The 21,300-nt window shown below is 35.9% G+C and overlaps 1 long non-coding RNA gene across 1 annotated transcript; it reads left to right on the top strand.

Annotated features, from left to right (window-relative positions):
- Positions 1–344: 344 nt before the first annotated feature.
- LOC139078830 (uncharacterized) lies at positions 345–20,709 on the top strand. Its single transcript, XR_011531965.1, has 5 exons — positions 345–547; positions 1,712–1,782; positions 6,828–6,960; positions 14,973–15,121; positions 20,615–20,709. It is a non-coding gene; the product is annotated as an uncharacterized lncRNA (long non-coding RNA).
- The last annotated feature ends 591 nt before the right edge of the window (positions 20,710–21,300 follow it).

Here is a 21,300-nt window from a genome sequence, read left to right on the forward strand (position 1 = left end):
TATTGAATGATTATTATATTCACAGTGATGTACAATGCACCTTTTGGGATACTGAGTAGAATAGAAATAGCTCTTGCTCAAAACAGGTGTGATATCCACCAGGTTAGCTATATACAGCGGCTAAAATAACAAAATTATTGACAACGTCATTAAAATAATTCAGTGATCTGGCCAGGATGGGCTTCTAGGAGGCAGAGCATTCACAGAAAGACACAGTGTGGACATGGCTGAAGAGGATGCTCCTGATGAGGTGAGCAGCATAACCATGGGAAAGGCTTGAAAACAGGACTCATTGTGATGCTTTCCCACAAGACCAACATGGTGCAGCAGATCAGGCAGAAGGTAGAAATAAAGTAGAGTTTACAAGTGCTGGTAGTATAGGTTAAGATTATGTAGGATTTTACACGTTAGAATAAAGAAGATGGATGCCCTGTGGGAAATAGGGAGTTAATAAAAATCTTTAAGCAGAGGAGTCAGATATTAAAATGAAAGCTTTTGGAACCCTGGAAATGGTATAAAAATGGGTGAATTGGAGCTCAGAGGGGAGGTAAGAAGCTGAGATAAGTATGGGAGTTATAGCCAGGTCTTTGCTTTACAAATTTCATAACTACTTTTTCATGTTCCTTGGGTAGTTATTTTGTCCTTATAGATCTTCAAATATTTTCTTGTTTGACATCAAACCAATTTTCTTTTCTTAAAATTTTTTCTTTTATACATAATAATACCATATTGCTATGCTTAAAAACCACTTTCTGCATTTCTTGACTCTCTTCTATGCCCATATTCCATTTAAATAAACATATGGGTCCATATTTATCTTATATGGATTAAACTTTAGTAACTTTTACAACATTGGCAGAGTAATTTTATAGGTAGCAAATATCTCACTATAATATAAATAACATTTTATTAGCAGTAACATATTTGAAAAATCTTCTTACATCTTATATTTTAAAAATATTCTTACTCATGGAAATTTAATTTTTTGCATTGTAAACTAACTTAAAAATTTAAAACTAATACTATTAGAATTTTCTAATATTTTGAGAGAATGTAACCAGCCAACAGTTGGCAGAAGAATATATGGGAAATACTTATTATTGTAATACTTTTCCATTACAGTCAATAACTTTAATGTTTATTTTTGGATACCTATTAAACTAAATAGAACTATCCTTTAATAATTTTGGTTTACATCATCACTAACTAAAGAAAATATTGTAAGTATATGGCTCATATTTTATTCAGTGTGTAATTTGTTAATTTACCCCAGTCTGGAACATATGAAAAATCACTGAAGGTAAAGACAGAGAGCTGAAGTCTTAATTCCACAGTTTATACTGTGTAGTTTTTAGGTGTCTAATTCAAGACATTACCTTCTGAGCTTGAACTTGTTTCTTTCTTTTTCCCTGGAAGATGAAATGATTGGCTTAAATGGTCTCTAATGTCTGATTTAATTTAAAAAGAGCTTTCAGTGATATATTACATTTCTGTGAAATCATAGATCCCCATTTGTAATACTATTATTTGGTCTTGATTCTGCACTTCTATCGATTTTTCACTAAGCTCATATTCTTTGTACTGACATAGCAATCCGGAAGTGACAAGGAGTGACTTTGGGAATGGGCGCAGTCACATCAGCGTGCCTCAGTGTAATATACTACTCATTTCCTATATCCAAGTCAATTTCATTCTTTCTCCCTGTGATCAGATGTTCCCTACCAACATTTCAGAGGAAGAGTTTCTATCATTTACTTTACACTGAAGACAGAATTCCTGTTGGTGAGTTTGCTTTTTCTATTCCTTTTAGACAACAGCAGTGAAATTAGTGTCTGATTTTCAGAAAATAGTGCAAGCTACTTATCTCTCTTTCCTAGGTTTTTGGGTGCAAACTCACATATCAATCAAACTGTCAGACTTTTCTTTTTCTTTGATTTATCCTTCAGTGTTAATTCTATCTGAGTCACATTTTGATATCTAAACTATAGGAAATAGGAACTTAAGCATTTTCTAGTGAAAGTGGCAAAGCTTTTAGCAACCGATCAATCACCTTGGCTTTGTGATTTGTAGACTTGACTTCCCTGATAAGCTCTTAGCTAAATGAAATAAATGCCCTTTTAAAGTTCGTTCAATGCAAGCCCCTAGGATTCTATTTGCATATATCAAAAAGGTAAAATGGGGAAAGCAATTTGCTTTCTCTTTTGCCAGCTCTTAGCTCCAGAAAGTCACCAGTAATGCTACTATTTATGGCTAAAAAGGCCAAGTAAGTGGATACAGGACCTTATTCCAAATAAAATGTCTTTTCTTAGCAACATAAATGACTCCTTTCTGTACAAGGGGAGAAAAGAAGAAATACATAGATCACTATGAGTGTCAGTTCTAAGAGCAAAAACAAAGAGAGGAGTTATGCAATGAATTGTAGAGAATATAAAAATCCTCCTAAAAGGCTCTGAGGGTAAAAACTAAGGAGTTGTATACTGCTCTGGATCAAGTACACCAAAACAGAAGTTAATTTTCCCTTAAGCATATGAGTGTGGTACTAAAAGAATAGAACAGAAGTAAAGTTGATGAGTAAATAATGCAATCACAAAACTCTTCAGAAACAGAGGTAAACAACATGACTAATCACCACCATCTCTTCAACATCTTCTCTTAATGATAACTCAGAGACACATGAACAATGTAAGAAAAGAACACTGCATATCAGTTCGCCTCTTTCTCTAATACAGCTCTTGGCATGTTGCATAATTACTATTTATCTGCCTTTCTTCCTCTGCTTCATGTTTATTCCTTATGCTTGGCACTTAGTAAGTACTAAAAAAAATTTATGAATGAATAACTTAATAAGTGAATGATTAATGAAAATAAATATGCCACATCGTTGACAAAATTTTATTTTTCTCAATTGTCTGTGTACTCCAGAGAAGACCTGAATTTCTTGCCCAGTGAAAGTATAACTCTATGAAAATTCAACTTAGAGACTGAGTGTAGCAAAACTAGGTTATTGCCTAGGAGGCATTTAACCAATGAAGAACTTTAGTCAGAATGTCCAAAGCATAAATCTGTCAGAAAATTTCCCCTTATGTCTACATATTATTTTCAGGTGACTTAGAGAGAAGCATCTTGTCTGATCTGCCTCTCTGGAATGAAGAGAGAATGGAAGAGCAAAGTTATCCTTCTGGGGACCCTTTGTAGTATGTGGAGCTTGAGGACAATTATATATAGCACCTTATGGCTTGCTAGGTCAGGATCATGGCCAACATTCCAAAAAGCATTCCTGAGTCAAATGAGGCAATATTAAAAAAAGAAGCCAAATGTGAAGTCACAGAGCTTGGGAACTAAGGAGGCAGTGTTTGCAAAGACATAGAAGGAAGGCAAATCTAGAGAAATTCCCAAAAAAGATTCTGAGAGGTTTTTCATGGGTTGGCTTTGGCATCTGAAATTATCCTGGGATTTAGATAAAGGCTCATTGCCGAGTTGGCACTCCTGGGCTTGGCACAGTTTTTTTTTAAAATTTCACATTTATGTTTATTGTAATTTATTTGCAGGATAAAAAAATGTATATTCTGGAATTAGATATTGCTGATGGTTGCACAGCCATATGAATATACAAAATGTTGAATTATACCTTTTATTTTATGGCTAAGTTGGCACTTTTTTTGTGAGGGGGTAGGTTAAGTTAGTTTTTTGTTTTCCCAGGATTATTGAGGTATAATTGACATATAAAAATTATGTATACATTTAAGGTGTGAAACATGATGTTTTGATATATGTATACATTGTGAAACGATTACTATAATCAAGATAATTAACATATCCATCGTCTCACATAGCTATCTTTTTTTGGTGAGAACAATTAAGATCTACTCTCAAGTATACAATTTCTAGTATGCAATAGAGTATTATTAACTATAGTTACCATCCTGTTTCTTAGCTCTCCAGAATTTTTCACCCTGTATAACCGAAACTTTTTATGCTTTATCCAACATTTTCCCATTACCCCCACCCCCGGACCCCTGATAATCACCATTCTCCTCTCTGCTTCTATGAGTTTGACTTTTTTTAAATTGTAAATTTAAGTGAGATCCTGCAGTATTTGTCTTTCTGTATCTGGCTTTTTCTACTTAGCATAATGTCCTCCAAGTTCATCCATGTCATCAGAAATGAGAGGGTATCCTTTATAAAGGTGAATAATATTCCATTGTGTATATATATATACACATTTTCTTCATCTATTCTTCCATCAATGGACGCTTAGATTGTTTCCATAGCTTGGCTGTTGTGAATAATGCTGCATTTAATGTAGGGGTACAGATATCCCTTCAAGACAGTGATTTCATTTCCTTCGGATATATACTTAGAGATGGGATGACTGGATCATATGGTAGTTCTATTTTGATTTTTTGAGGAACCTCCATACTATTTCCTATGATGGCTACGCCAGTTTACATTCCCATCAACAGTGTACAATGGTTCTCTTTTTTCTACATCCTTGCCAACTCTTGTTTCTCTGATTAAAGTATTAAAGTGGTAAAAATGCAGATTGCTATGCTCAATTCCAGACCCAATAAATCAAAGTTTTTTGGGAGTTGGACTTAGGTGTGTGTTTTTTTTTTCTTTTACAAGTTCTGCACGAGACCTATGTTCTTTAAATTTATAGAATCAATAATTGAAACCATTTATTTCACTGTTATACTCGTAGGATTATCTTTTTAATTTCAGTCTTCAAAGTTAAACATGACGCATAAATCAACACTTTTCAGAATTGAGCAAATAAGCAATAAATTGCCTCAGAGGACCCACAGCTTTGAATTTTAATCTTGTGAATAAACAGATCTGTGGGTTTGACCTTCACAGGCTATAAACTGAGATACATGAAGAATATAGTGCTGTCTGTATTTACTTCTCGTTTGAGCTCCCATTCTATTTTATGGCAGCCTCCAGAAAAATAATGCCATTTCAGGTTTAAAAGTGTTTAATTCAAGCTGTGTCCTTCAGGCTTTTCTTTGGAAGACCACCCAAATGTTGGGAACAAGGGGTTTAAGTGGTATTCTAGCATCAGGAGAAGTGACTGGTCTTTGGTCAGTAACTGTCCATTCTGACCGCCCCTGAAATGGACAACACCCTCAGTGTCTCAGACATAGTTACTGCTCACATTCTCAGTTTCTAAGGCACTCTTGTTCCCAGCTGTATCTGGCTGTGTGATCCATGCTAATTTCCACTTCTGGAGCCCCACATGGTAGACATGGAGACACTTTAATGGTCCTACTTGTATTTAATTTCTTGGTAAATTCTGGACGCTCTTCAGAAGCATAGGAAGATCCAGCCGCTTTCCCACTAGGCTGTGTTAAAGTGGTGAGCTCCCCTGGGGCTTCTCAGTACCAGCATTCCAAACAAAAAATTGGGTATGGATCTCCTCCACTTTCGGAAATCCAAGAATCAAATAAGAGCTTCTTTATCTCTCCTATTTTGAAGCTTAAACTCTAAGGTGAGAGGCAGGCCCTAGAGCATTTCTTAGAGTTCTCTAGTGTACAGAATTTTTTTTCTCTCCAACTCTTTTTTCTTTTTTCCCTAAGCCATGAGATTTTTGTGCTCTTCGAACATTCAGGAAAAACTCTAATTTATCATTTGTCTCTTATGCCTATTGATCAGGAAAAGATCTTAGCTCTTGCCATTCATAACACACTGGCTTCTGCATAAATCCTTATAATATTGTGTATTTTAACAACCATTACAATCTGGGCATTTTAAATAAACGTTTATTTTCCCAAATTCTATTTTATTTTATTGGCTATTTTTTTTTTTAATAAAAAAGGTGCATCCACAATGAAATAGCCACATTTTGTAGGAAAAATGTATAAATTAAATGTTAAAAATAACAAAATAAAACTATAATTTTAAAAGGTATCGTCAGCTGAGGTGTTAGACACACGAGAAAAACCATCTTGGGCTTTCTAGCTCCAGTCTAGATACAAGTTGAATGGAGTTCATGAATATCCCCATCCAACACCATAAGCAGCAGAAAATTGCCTCTGATGGGCTCAGACAACCTATATGATGGTGAGAAATAATAAATTATTGTTGCTTTATACTGCTAAGTTTGATTTGCCTTGTTATACAACAATAGATGACTGACAAGGTAGTAAAAATATTTAAAATTTTTCATATGAATTGAGCTCTTAGTAGAATCACATTGAATTAATTAATAATCTTGCAAGCTAAAGACATGTATAGAGAAGAATGAAGTGGTCTTTTTTGGGCACAGAAGAATGTTAAAACCAATGAACTTGAATATTTAGCCACTTCAAAAAGAAAAAATCCATTAAAATGTGGAAAGAAAAGTTAATCAGATTGTTCAGTATGATTTTCTGGTGCACTTTTAAGGGGCATATCCAGACTGTCCCATATTGGTCCAATGTAGTGATCTCCAAAACTTTAAAAATAATTTTATTAAACAATACAACTGTGAGGAACAAACTCTAAGGTGACCCCAAAGAGCCCTGCCTCTGGTGTTCACACCCTTATATAATACACTCTCCCTGAGTGTGGGTGAAACGTTTGACTTGCTTCTAACCAACAGGATATCACAAAAATGATGGGGTGTCACATCTGTGATAATATCAGATTGTAGCACCCTTCTTGCTAGAGACTCTTTCTCCCTAGCTGGCTTTCAAGAAGTGCCCACATTGAGTGGCCCATGTGGCAAGGAGATGAGGTTGGCTTCTAGGAATGGAGGGCAGTCTCCAGGCAACAGCCAACCAAAAGCTGGGGCCTTTTTTATTGATGATTTTTATTTTTTACCACTATGGCTATATCTTTTCCTCAAGGGAATAAATTCTGCCAGCAACCTGAGAGAACTTAGAAGCTCATTCTTCTCCAGTCAACATTCCAAATGAGAACAAAGTCTGATTGACACTGACTGCAGCCTTGTGGAACCGGAAGCAGAGGACCCCAGATAAGGTATGTCCAAAACCTGGACCCTGTGCGATTAGGGTCCTATTAAGTCACTGAGTTTCTGGTAATTTGTTATACAACTATAGATAACTAATACACTAACATTAAAATTTTTCAGTACGACTTCTCCATATTCATATATATTATAATTTACACACTATATGCATTTTGTTAATTAACTTTATGCATTAAAACACAAAAATTTAAAGATAATTTAAAATATTTTTTATGTTTTCATAAACATACAACACTTTGTTTACAATAAAATCCTTAGTAATGATACTTTTTAGTGAGAACATATGATTTAATATTTTTAGAAATCATAATGTAGAAAAATACAGCCAGTGATGCATCTTTTCCATTTGTGAATTCCATGGGTGTCTTTGAGATACATTTTTAGCTATGGGAGCCATTAAAACCCAGCATCTAAGTAAACTAAACTTAGAAACTCACTTGCATATTTCTGTATCACAAAATATTAAGCCAATATTAAAAAAATAAGAAAGCATATTCAAACACATTGCCACCATTAAACATCATATTAACATAATGAATGTCAGTGAAAGTAAATGCTTTATGCCATAAATAACTAAAATTAAAAAGCATATTTAATCACTTTTATTGAAGTCTTCTAAAATGTACATTTTATATAAGATTTATGATGTGTATACCATTGTGGATAGTAAATAATGTATACCATTTACCCATAAGTAAATATCAGGATTATATACTATGATTTTTTTTAACTTGTAGAATATAAATTACATCTTTCAATCTAAGGAAGATAAAAGGAGATACATTAGGAAAAGGGTGTTTTCTTTAGCTTTTTACACAATCTTTTGGACTCTGGTCATCCTTCAGTTTTAAGGCTAGGAATTTGGGACATCCTGCATATAACCCAAGCTATTCTGCTAAGCTGCAGCTCATTGGCACAACAGGGTCTTGGCAGATTAACTTCTGTGGTTACTCCAAAGACATGTGTTATGAGGTTATTCTTGAGTCTTGACATTGCCTAGCACTGCCAACTGCCAGGGAGAGCATGGCAGGAAAATTGCTCTCTGAACTGAATCCTACGATTTACTTAGAAAGTGCTGCTCATGCGCCAAATGCTGCCCATATAATTACATAACACTGACACAGACTCAGCTTTTTTTTCTTATGTAACTTTATGGGAAGAAAAAAGCTGATAGGAGTTATCTAAATATGTAACATATTATACAGTGCATTTGTATTGTGGAAGATGGATACAAATTCAAAAATGTCTTGTTCACTTAGGGTGTTTACTTATAACAACTAAGTTACTCATGATAGCTCAGCAAAATACAGACCACTTTAAAAGAACATATTTTAGATTAAGCAGCAACTATATTTTTTAAAAAGTCAGTAAATAACATAGAAACTCATACATTAAGATCTTTGGATGTAGGAGCAGCCTTTTCTCTAATTTCTTGTTTTCCGTGACTCCTTTCCCATCTGATCCACAATGCTTTTTTAGTTCCTCCAGAATTTCCTTTGTGCTGGTCACAACCCTCAAGGGTAGGATCCCCTATGGATCAATGAGTTACACACTTCACCATGGCCTCCTTGTGTCTGGGAGCTCTTTTCTATTATTTTAGTTTTGCCTTCATTGATTTCCCTTGATTTCATGCTCATTGATGGTTCCTTAAAAGCACATACTGATTTCCATTCTTAATTGTGCGGTAGAGTAGAGTGCATGCTATATGATAAATTCTGACATCCAGGTCAATCCAGTTTGTTCAGAAAGCAACATATTGGTGATAAAAGAATAGTTCTAGATATAATATTAACAGTTCTGATTTTATAAGAAAAAAGCACTGGGTTATGCAATTCCCAGTCTGTTTTGTTTTGACTCTCAAAGTATATTTATAATCTATTTCTGTGGTTAAAAATGGATTGCATAATATCATATCCATTGTATCTTTTTTTTATTCGAAGTATGATAAAGAGCTTTCTTTTCCTCATTTTTGCTCTATCATAAATTATATCTTTTTTATATGAATGACTATGCCAAACCAGAAAAAAATGCAATTAAATACTGCACAAAGTAAAGATTATCATAGAATAAATGCCTTTAAATCCATTTGCTTTTTAAGGACAATAAATCTGATCAGTTGAGAAGCATTATATCCTTTGCGCATGGTAGGTATAGAGAAATGATTAATTAATTTGAGTGAAATTTAATAACATAGCTTTATGAAGCACCTGGTCCCATTGTTGACTATATCTAATTATTTGAGGTAGCAACATTATGACCTGGTTACTAAAACTGTGATCCGAGGATGAGACTGTTGAGATGTGGATTTCAGGTATGATGTGAGGCAATTTATTTAACTTCCCTGGACCAGTTCCCTCTTCTCTGTGATGGGTCATTACAGTGGCAAACACAAAGGGCTGTTTTGAGGATTTAGTGAGATAATATATAGAATATCACTGGCATGTAGAAGCATACTGTAAATAATAGGCCTGATTATTTTTGATGGTGTCTTAGAAAGCTCTTTCTGATAGCAAGCTGAAAACCATCCACTTGTGTTTTCCAAACTTTGTTCCTTTTTCAGCCTTCTGTAAGAGCCTATATAACGGGATTTCAAGGGTATTCCAAAGAATTCTCTCTCCCCTTCTCCTGCATTCAAATATATCTCCCTTTGGTGCTGCAGTAGTACCATTAGTTTAACAGTTAGTGTTTATTTTTGTAGGATATGATTTGTTATGTACCATCAAGTCATCTCTGACTCCTGGAGACCCTAAAATGAGTGATGTCCACAATGTTCCTTCCTTAACAGCCCTACTCAAGCTTCTGTAGACTCATGCCTATGGCTTCCTTTATGGAGTCAATTCATCTCATGTTTGGTCTTCCTTTTTTAATGATGCCCTCTATGTTTCCCACCATTATTGTCTTTTCTAAAGAATCCTGCCTTCTCATCCTGTGCCCAAAGTAGGACAGACACCCTTTTATCATTTTTTGCCTACAGTGATAGTTCAGGTTTGATTTGCTCTAGGACCCACTTGTTCACCTTTCTGGCAGCCGAGGGTATCTGTAGAGCTCTCCTTCAGCATCATATTTCAAATGAATCAATTTTTCTCCTGTCAGCCTTCTTCACTGTCCAGCTTTCACACCTGTACATAGTAATTGGGAATATGAGGATGTGGATAATCTCAGCCTTAGTCTCTAATGACACTTCCTTACACTTGATCTTTCCGAATTCTTCCATTGCTGCCCTTCTGAATCTCAGACTTCTCTTGATTTTTTGGCTGCAGTTTCCACTTAAATTAATGACTGAACCAAGGTAAACAAAATCCTTAACAATTTCAATGTCTTCATTGTGTACATTAAAGTCATGTGGTTCTTTTGTGGTCATGATTTTTGTCTCCTTGATGTTCAAATGTAGTCCTGCTCTGGTACTTTCTTCATAAGGCATTGCTGCTTTCTGCCAGTAAGATGGTGTCAACTGCGTATCTTAGATTGTTGATATTTCTTCCAACAATTTCACTCCTTCTTCATCTGAGTCTAGCCCAGTTTTTTTGTGTGATATTTTCTGCATAGAGATTAAACAGAGAAAGAGACAAAATACACCCTTGTCTGATAACTTTGCCTGTAGGAAACCATTCAGTCTGTCCTTATTTCGTCCTGGCAGCAGCTTCTTGTCCACAATACACAGCAGGTTACACAGCAGGACAATCAAGTGCTGAGTCATGCCCATTTCTTCCAGAGCAGCCCAGAACTTTTCTTAGTCCATGCAGTCAAAGGCTTTACTGTCGTCTATAAAACATACACTAACTTTCCTCTGAAATTCTTTGGAGCACTCCAGTAGCCAACAAATAACCACAATTAGATCTCATGTGCCTCTCCCTTGTAAAAATCTGGCTTGGACATCAGGCATTTCTTCCTTTTATAAGGTACAAGCCTTTATTGCAGCACCTTGAGAACCACTTTACTTGCACAGAAAATTAGAGCGATGGTCCCATAGTTACTGCATTCCTTGGTGTCTCCTTTCTTGGGGATTGAGATATATATCGACTGTTTCCAGTCTGTAGGCCGCTATTTTGTTTTCCATGTTTTGTTAGCACATTCTTGTTAGAATTTTGACAGATTCTGTCTCTGTAGCTTGAAATAATTCCATGGATATCCCATCTACCCTGGTGAATTACTTCAAGGCAGCTTTCACTTCACCTTCTAAAATTACAGATTCTTCCTCACAGGAGTCTTCCTCAAAGGGATCTGTCACCCTTCTGTCTCTTCTGTATAGATCTTCGGTATATTGTTTCCACCTGCTCTTTATTTTCTCCTGATCAGACAGTGTACTTACCTATTGGTTATTCAGCATTTCTAATCTAAGTTTAAATTTTGCTTTGATTTCTTGAACCGTCTGGAAGAGATGTCTTTTTCTTCCTTTTTCGTTTTCTTTTATCTCTTTGCATTGGCCATTAAAGTGGTTCTCTTTATCTCTATGTGACAATCGCTGAAAAATTGCATTCAGGATTCCAATCCTACTTTTGTCACTTTTTACTTTTGCTTCTCACCTGTCCTTAACAATTTGTATTGTCTCTTCTGTCATCCATCTTGATTTTTCTTTCTTTTTACTCAGGCAATGTCTTTTTGCATTTTTCCTGAATGATATTTCTGGTTTCAACCCATAGTTCTTCTGGTACTTGGTCAATTAAGTTTAACAATACAAATCTGTTTTTTATGTGAACTTCAAATTTGTCAGGCATGTTGTTTATATCTTGGCGCTATGATTCTTCTAGTACTCTTCTTCAGCTTTACTCGGATATGTGATATTAACAGTTTGTGTTCAGTACCACAATCTGCTCCTGGTCTTGTTTGGCAGCGAGAATACAGCTTCTCCATCTCCTGCTTCCAATCATATAGTCTATTTGATTCCTATATTGGGTGTCTGGTGATGTCCATGTAGACAGTCATCTGTTTGGTTACTTGAAGCAAGTATTTGTGATGGACAGATTGTTGGCTTCCCAGAAATTCATGAGCCCGTCTCCTGTTTTGTTTCTGACCCCTAGTCCAAATTTTCTAACAATGTTTGATTCTACTTTATCTCCTACTTTTGTATTCCATTCACCTGTGATTACCAGCCTTATTTTGGTGTATGATCAATTTCTTCATGGTTACCTCCATAAAAAGTTTCAATTTCACCTTCTTAAGCATCTGTAGTTGGAGCACAGACTTGAATGATGATTATGTTAATGGTTAATAGGTTTCCCCAGAAGTCTGATTGATGCTTTTTGGTCAGATCTTGTATTAGGGCCCCTAACTGCCTGTGCCACATCTTGCCTCAGTATTAGAGCCATTCTGTTTCTTTTAGTTTGTCATTTCTAGAGTGGAGCACATTGTAGTTGTCTAACTGAAAGGATCCCATTCCAATCCATTTTAGTCCGCTAACACCAAGCACTGCGATATTTAAAGATTCCAGTTCTTGCTTTACGAGTTCCAATTTACCTTGGCTCACGCTTCTCCCTTTCCTTGTTCTAATTGTGTGTGTTGTAGAGCGTCGGACTTTCCTTTCATCTTATGCCCTTCAGCTGCTAGGCATCCTGCTGTCTTTAGTCTAGTTGCGTCATTAGCAACAAAGCTATTCGTATTTGTACTTTGTTCTTCCCCAGAAACTGTTTGAGTACCTTCTGACCTGAGGGTCTCATCTTCCCACGTTACCTCATATTTCATTTTGGACTGTCTCATCATAGGCTTTTCAAGATAAAATAATTTAAAAGAAAGAGAAAAAGCAAAACAAAGAGGAAAATACACCAGTGATTTACTGATGCCTTCTGCTACATGATGTGTGGGTCCAAACCACACGTACTTGGGTCCTTGAAGTCGCAGTCACCAAACACCTGTGAAATATAGGTGCCCCTGCAGTAATGATATGATATTGTCTCCCATTAAAGGCAAAGGCACCTCGGAGACTTAACGCATTAAGTGATCACAAGTCCCTAATTTCTCAGTGTTAGTTCATCTAATGACTCTCTACCAACAATAGTCCCCATGGCAAAAACAGGAACAGAAAAGGGATATAGCCATAGTTTGGGGCATTAGTCCTTCATTTCACTAGTGGTTAGTCTTTAGCCCAAGCTCCAGGTTTCTGATCTATTGCACTTTTGATCTTGGCAGCATTTCATATGGGAAGGAATTAGGCTGCACTGTCAGATATTATGTTCCTAATTCTTGTTCAACTCTGACAGTGCTCTCAAATCCAATCATTGTAAGAATGTTTACGCTCAAGCCCTTCTTCTGTTACCATTTTCAGAGCAAAATTGGAGGGATGGGCTGGAGTTTAGAATCGTCAGGCCAAACAATTTGGTTTTACCTTTAGGGGTCTTTGAGATTTTAGTCTGTTTCTCCAGCCCACACTACTATCTTCTTCCTCATTCCACTAAAATCTTCACCTATGGCTGCCGTCTTCCTCCATCTGTACCCCAGCTGTCTCAAGATATGAAATGTGCTGAGGCTCTCTGCTCATCTTTGAAAAACATTACTTTTTTCAGAATTCCATTCTTTAAGTGTTTCCTGTGACCAACAATCCATAGAAAAGTATGATTTTAATTTTATCCAGGTTTCTCTCATTGTTGTCTTTTGACATCCTCACTGGAAGCAGAAGGATTTCTTTCATATGTAGAAAGGAAGCTTTATCAGAGAAGTGGTTTTCTCTCTTTACTTTTAGTCCATTTCATGTTGATGGGAAAGAAATTGTAAATCGGAATTGAAACCTCATTGAAAGAATATTAAGGTTCTTTCTTCCATTTCCTCGTTTAAACTGAGTTGCAAAATTGACTTTGAAATCCATTGCTAATTTCTAAAACATGAAAGGAATCATTAGGAACTTAAAATAGTCTAAAAATGCTGTCATGTTTTCTGATGTAGGCGTGTGAAGTTTTATTGCTGCTTTTAATGAGACGGCAGTTAGTGAATGTGTTCACGTTACGAGTGAGCAAGGCAAAACCTGTGCCTTCTCTTTGAATTTTCTGTAGTAACCCTCATTATGAGTTGGTTACTTAGCAGTACAAATTTTACTGAGACTCTTTCTTCTAACCAAAATTTCTGGGGAGAAAACTCTTGAGTAGATTGGTCCTGACTTTAGGAGAAGTTCATTAACATTTGAATTACCTAAAGTATTCTAATCAGAAACGATCTAGAGGTGGTTTGGTAGCCTTTGAGACACTAATCAGAAGCCTTCACTCCCAAGGCCTTAACTCTAACTGTCTGTAATTAATACCAAGTTTGTTAATTAGCCCAGTAAATGTTTAAAAGGATTTTCACTGTGAAATGAAAAGTACTCAGTATATGTGGAATGGCTAGAAATATTATACAGCCACTCCCATCCTGACATGAACAGGGAATAAGAATCTAGAGAGTCAAGTAGCCTACAGCTTTCTGAATGGCCCAGCAAAATTGCAGATTCTATGTTGTTTATGGAGGTTTCTGTCACTTGGTTCCATCTAAGTTAGCTGAGTTTTGTCACTAGAATATTATTGCATCTGCCTGGTTATGTTCATTGTTGGTGGGTTGATAAATAATAATCTTGAGTATTGATACCAAGGAATATTTGTACCAAATGTTTCCTTTTTCTCCTAGTGGGAGGGAAGTGGTAGGGAAAGAAGAAGTAGAGTTTAAAGTATCATTGTTGGCATGGCAAAAGAATGTGTGGGATAAATGGAAGAAAAGGAAGCATGATCAATTCTAAATGATTGCTGAAGCAGTAATGAAGGACTTGATAGAGATGCTGCTGCCTGAATGAAATTTTAAAGATAATTAAGTCTTCATTGAATGGACAACAATGCAGAGGTTGGCTATGGCAACAGCATAGCAGAGTGAGGGTTTGGAATGTTCTTTTCAAAGAACTGGAAGTAATACAGTATGACTGAAGAGTAAGTTGCCTTCACATGAAGTGCCTTGAGTATCTCACTAAGACGCTTGGCCTTTATTTTCAATCATTGTAGAGTTATGAAAAGATTTTAAGCAGAAGAATAACATGATCCAATTTATGCCTTAGATAGGTTATTCTGACAAGAGCGGCCGGTGTTGTTGGCAAAGAGAGCAGCTAGAAGATTGTAGCAGAGGCTGGTTAGCTGTTCACCAAATCCATTTTCTCTTTCTCTTGAGCACACAACTTTATATTGTATATTCCAGTCTCTCTTAAAGGTGAGTAAAGCCATATAATGAGTTCTGGCCAAAGGAAAATGGATAGAAGTGATGTATGTTACTTCTAGGCCTGGCACACAAGACACATCAACATGCAGTCCTATATATTCTCTACCTCTAGGAAGTGGTATATGAAGATGGTAAAGCCATTAGGCAGAAATTATCTGGGTCTCTGGGTCATTATTTGGGGGAGTACCATCCATGAAATTATCAAAAAATCTATTTTGGATATTAATTTCCGCTGTGTTAAACTACTGAGGTTTAGAGGTTAATCTGTCACAGAAGATTTGTTCCAATGAAATGGAGATTATTACTATGGTTTGGTGAGGGATGACAAGATCCTGAAACAGAGCAGTGGTTGCAGGGATAGAAAGAAATGGATATTATAATAGATGTTTAGGAGATAGAAATAGCAAGGGGTATTGACTAATTTACTGTGAAGTAAATGGAGGAATAGAGAATTACTTTCAGCTTTTCAGCTTGGGCAGCTAGGAAGATGGTAACAGTAAAAATGGTAATGATAATATAGGATTCATAGGCTGACAATAAGGTATTTTGAAAAGATAATTATTATCAATTTGAATCTACTGATTTCAGATGTAATTATTTGAAAGATTATTTAATTTGTTTACAATTTTTTATTTTTTTCTACCCTTTGCCATACCTTAATGTGGGTAGAGTATACTTCCCAGCCCCATTAATTTTGGGCCTGGCCTTATGATTTTCTTGGACTAATTAAGTGAGAGGTAGAAGCTTCAGTTTGTCAGTTTCAAGCAGAGGCATTAAGAGACCTTAAGAGATATGTTTTCACTTCCCATGATTGCTCTTGTCTTCTGCTCTTTACCATGGGAACATCATAACCTCAGATCTATTTCTTCAGCCATCCAAAAATGGTTCATTCCTCAACAAAACTTGGAGCAGAGCCACCACTACTGACCCAGAGATCCTATAAACAAGAAAGGAATGTTTGCACTTGTAAACTACATGAATTATGCAATGTTATCACAGAAAAAAATGGACCTGTATAGATGAGATAGTTGAAGGCATATAATAGGGAGCTAGGAATAATATTCTGAAGAAAAAAATCCTGGGCATATGGATTTTGGAGTTATGATGATTGAAGTCTTTAAGATGGAAAATGTCATCAGGTAAACCATAGAAGAGAAGAAGTCCAAGGATGGAAGGAACCCTAAGAGGAGCAGCAAATAATGTGTAGGCCAAGAAGAGAATGTATAGTGGAGGATGAGAATGAATAGTCAGAAACATAAAAAAAGCAGAACCAAGAAAAGGTAATGTAATGAAAACAAAGGGATGGCGGTGCTTCAAGGAGAGTGTTATGAGCAATATCAAACATCACAGCGAGTTCAGGCAAAAAAACACTGAAAATAACCCTTTGAATACAGCAATTAGAAGACATTATTAAAAGTCACCCTTTATTGTAAGGTTTCCAGTGGACTTAATACATTCTGCACATTTAATTAATGCTTGTTCAATAAATTCTTGTTGAGTGAGTGCCTTTATTCAACCGTACTTATGCAAATTTTAAAAAAAGGCATCAAACCAAAAACAGTGCTGGCATCTATTCAGCCTTTTGTACAATGAAGCTTCTATATTATATGAATCCAAAATACTATTGTGTGCCTTAAAAAAATTACTGTTTTACTTTTAATTGTATAAAACAATGATTTATTAAAATAATACTGTAGAAATTGAACTCAAGTATATTTTAGGAAAATTTGATGCTTGAAGGAAAAAATACATCTTTTGGCTCTTCAATTTAAAAATGTCTCTAAATTGGTAGATTTTACCCACTTAGTCAAATATTTAAGATGACATTTAACAGTGCCAATAAACCCGATTGACAGAGTTAAAAATGATATATATACTCTTAATTTACTGAATTTAAGAACAAACAGAAGCTCATTCAGAACACTAAGGAAGACTCAGAATACTACATATGTAATGTGCCTGATTGATTGCCTGTTCGGAAAGAGAGATTCACAAGGTTTTATGCACTGTATCATAGAAAAAAAATTTTTATTTTCCATTCTCTTTTTTTTGCTGAGGAAGAGTCTCCCTGAATTAACAAATGTTGCCAATCTTACTCTTGTTTTGCTTAAGAAAGATTAGCCCTGAGCTAACATCTGTGCCACTCTTCCCCTATTTCACATGCTGGTTGCCATCATAGCATGGCAGACAAGTGGTGTAGGTCTGTGCCAGGATCTAAACCCTTGAATACGGGCTGCTGAAGCAGAGCACACCGAGATCAACTACTGCTACATGGGGCCAGCCCCCAAGAAAAGTATTTTCATTAGGAAACATTTAGATGACTGCTAGTTTCCTTAGGGAATTTTCTGGATGATAAACCATTAAACATTTTGTTACAATTTGCCCCCTAAAACCTCCTGCAGTGTGCAATTTGTGCTATGTAGAAAAGCTTTCAGGATGCATGGCAGAAAAAATTATTGGTATTTAATCTACTGAACTGGAACACACAAGAATAGCTTTTATATTCCAGAAAGATATTGTGAACAATATCTCTACAAATATATTATATTGCTATTCTGGTATTGTAAAACACACTAAATATCCTTAAATATAAGCATAACAGTGTTATCTCTTATGGACTCAGTATGAATACAAAAGTTATGAAATGAATTTTGTGTGTGTGTGTGGCTGAGGAAGATTTGCCCTGAGCTAACACCTGTGACAATCTTCCTCTGTTTTGTATGTGGGTTGCTGCCACAGCATGGCCACTGATGAGTGGTGTAGGTCTGCATCCAGGAACTGAACCTGGGCTGCTGAAGTGGAGCACACTGAACTTTACCACTAGGCCATGGGCTGGGCCCAAAATGAACGTAGTTTTTGAGGGCAAATATAAGAGAGAAACTGCAAAATCTCCCCATGCATATTTCTGAGGCACCCAGGAGGTTATTTGGGTAGGCTGAAGGTTTCAACCTAAATGATGAGACCTATTTCCCATTCAGAGAAATCAGAGCTCCTTTAGCTGACTCTAATTCATTCAACCCAGGAAAGCTGAAATAGTTCTGAACTGACCTTGACGGAAGACTGTAGACTACTGAGTTTCTTTACTGAAATAATTGCCTTGTGGTACCTTTCAGTGGACATCATGAGTTGGATCCTTTTTTGGACTGATTGATGTTTTTCTTTCCCTTGGTATGATACTGACTGGTCCCCATACATAGTGAATTTTTGCCACTAGTATGCAACTTCTGAGCAAACTGTGCACTTCTGCTCCTATGGGCCTTACCAAGAGTCAACTGTGTTAGCAGTTAAACCTGCTTATGCCAGTTAAATTGCTATTGTAATTACGTAATTTAGATATTACATAATATGGTAAAATATGAATTAGAAGAAAGTTGTGGTATTAAGTTTAATACCTTGGAAAACTTAATAAATGCGTTCAGATTAGGTGTATGCTAGACACCTCTAAAATAATGGAAGGAAAATCATGAAAAATCCCAAATCCACAGGGATTCTGCATTCAGTTTACTTGCAAGGGTCTTAATGTTCTTGCTCTGCTTTTAGGAACCATAAACTAGAAATCTTAGATAACACACTATGATTACTGTTTACAAAAGAAAGACAGTTTGAGAGTCTGATCACAGATTTTTACTCGAAGAAAAGTCTAAGATTGCAAATAAATGTAAATATATAGGTGTTAAGTTAAAAAAATGGGGTTATGGCTATCTGTTTTTCGAGAATATCTGTTTTAAGTAAATTTACTTAATCAATCTACTTCATGTTTCTATCTCATTGGGTAAGAAGGCTATTAGGATGTTGCTCAGAACTCCTGAAGCCTTGCCAGCCAGCCTGCCAAAACTCTTACCTTCGATTCTTGACAGTAATCGTTTGTGTCTTTGTGACTTGATGTCTCACTTGCACCAACTTCCCTAGTGATAATTTGCGCTATTACTACCACACCTAGGTGTAGCCCCACATCAGAGCAGCTAAAACTGATCTTTGCATTGACGAGGGTTGTGTCTCCTAAGATAAAGCCGATGGTGCTGGAAGACCCTGTGAGGCTATGGCCTGGCATACAACAGTGCTCCATAAATTTTCGTTGAAATAAATGTCCCTAAACATCCTAGCGGGCAGTGATTCCACTCATAATTTATTTTTCTTTGGAAATATGATTTCCATAGCTTTTTTTTAAGTGTCACATTGTTATATGAATGAGGGTGTTTTTTTTCATTTTTTTCATCCTGTTATAGTTTAAACAAACATTGGCATATTCCAAGCGTTATCTTTACAGGTAAATTTCCTTAATGTTTTATATATCACTTATAAGTAAGTCTTATTATTGATCTTATGATCTTAACCACAAGGCAAGTAGATAAGTACTCCACTCAAGAAGAGCACCAGACTTAAATCAGAAGAACGTGTTTAAGTCACAAGTATATCATCCCACAGGAGCCCGACTTTAGGGAATTCATTTAACCTTTTCTTCTGAGCCTCATTTTCCTCATCTAAAATGTCAGTGCATTTTAACACACTATAGTGACATGTCATTATTGCAGATATTACTCCTTGTTGCTTTGAGTTGGATTACTGCTTTGATTTTTTTTAAAAAAACTTTATTGCATCCTCCTGAAGCTAATGCTTAAGCAACTTTATAACACCCTTTTATAGAGGAAATGCATATCTTTACTTTTTAATTCTAATTTAACTTGAATGGGAATCAAATTCTTGTTCAATTATAGATTAACACAAGGGGCAATTGTCCTATTTCAATTGTGTAGTCCCCATGAGAATACTTCTTCCCTAGAACTATGTTTAATAATGAGACTTTCAGCGTGAACTGGAGTCCTGGATAGAGAATCACGAGACTTGGTTTCTATTTCTGACACTGTAACTAATTTGGTATTCTTTTGGGACAAGGCATTTAACCTCTTTTCAGTTTAGTTTTACCATCTGTAAACTGGTATAAAAATGGCTTCTAGGATAGAATGTCTGCAAAGTTGCTTTTATTAAGGCAGATAAGATTTAAAAAATATGAATAAGAAAATAAGGTGCACTCTATTGTAAGTGAATGGCTAGGTTGTATAAACCTCAGGCAGCATAATTGTATGTAAAAATATCTGGTATAGATAGGATCGATATGAATTATTCATTTTCCTTTCTCTTTAAAGGAAACACATAGGATAATTCTTTGCCTTCCTTTTAAGGATATTTTAAAACAATAAAAGGCAAAAAGACAGAGTATTTTTTTCCCTTTTTTGTACTAAGACAACAATTGTACAGACCAAACTCCTTGGGAGGTAGTTTGAGAATCTCGTGCTTGACCACGCACTGCTCCAGCAGAGCTGGGCTCATGGTGTCTAGTCCTTTTTTGTTAAAATTGGCCAGAGTAGAAATTAAGGATAGAGGATGTCTAAGTCAATTTCCTCCCTGAGGTTCCTTCAAACTCTAAAAAATTTAACACGTCCTCACTGTTCTTGCTTCTGATGCTTTTTCCTTGCTTATCCCTAGTGTTCAAGTTACCCCCACGATGAGACCGTCCTGTGGAATGGAAATAAAGTTGACCTCTCTGGAAATCAGGATTGAATAAACCAGATGTGCTGGTACTTTCCATGCATGTTGATCACATTTCAATTTTTACAACTGCTAGTTCAGTTAAAAAAAGGAGACAGTGTTTACAGCTCCCACAACTAAAATTGCTAACTTAAGTCCTAAATAATTCATATTATGTCACTTCCTATTTCTAACTCAGGAAATATTGTTCTTGTCAAGCCTCAGCCTGTTAGAAATAACTCTGTGAGAGTTTCAGAAGTGCATTTCCAGAGTAGGACAGCAGCATAAGGCTTTATTTCTTTCCCCAACCATTTTTGGTTCCCAAACTCTCTGGGAAACTGAAGTAGCCAAGTTTTACGTCAGAGATGAAAAGCTTTCTGAATTAGTTGTGGGTCTCCAGAGGGCACATAAAGGACTTAATATCATTAGTGTGTGTTTATTGTTAGGCAGTCATCTAAAGCTTAGTACTTTATATTTTAAAAGCCAACAAAAAGAATTCTTTTTTTCTGAGAAACTAAAATGCTGACATTAACCACACTGTTTACAAAAAGAAGGAAAGGAGGAAAAAAGGAAATTACTAGGAGGGAGGACAGACAAAGAGTTTGTTGACTAAAATGAAATTTGAGTTTTGATGACATAAAAGA

The sequence above is a fragment of the Equus przewalskii genome, chromosome 2 (genome assembly GCF_037783145.1).
Source record: "Equus przewalskii isolate Varuska chromosome 2, EquPr2, whole genome shotgun sequence".
Lineage (NCBI taxonomy): Eukaryota > Metazoa > Chordata > Mammalia > Perissodactyla > Equidae > Equus > Equus przewalskii.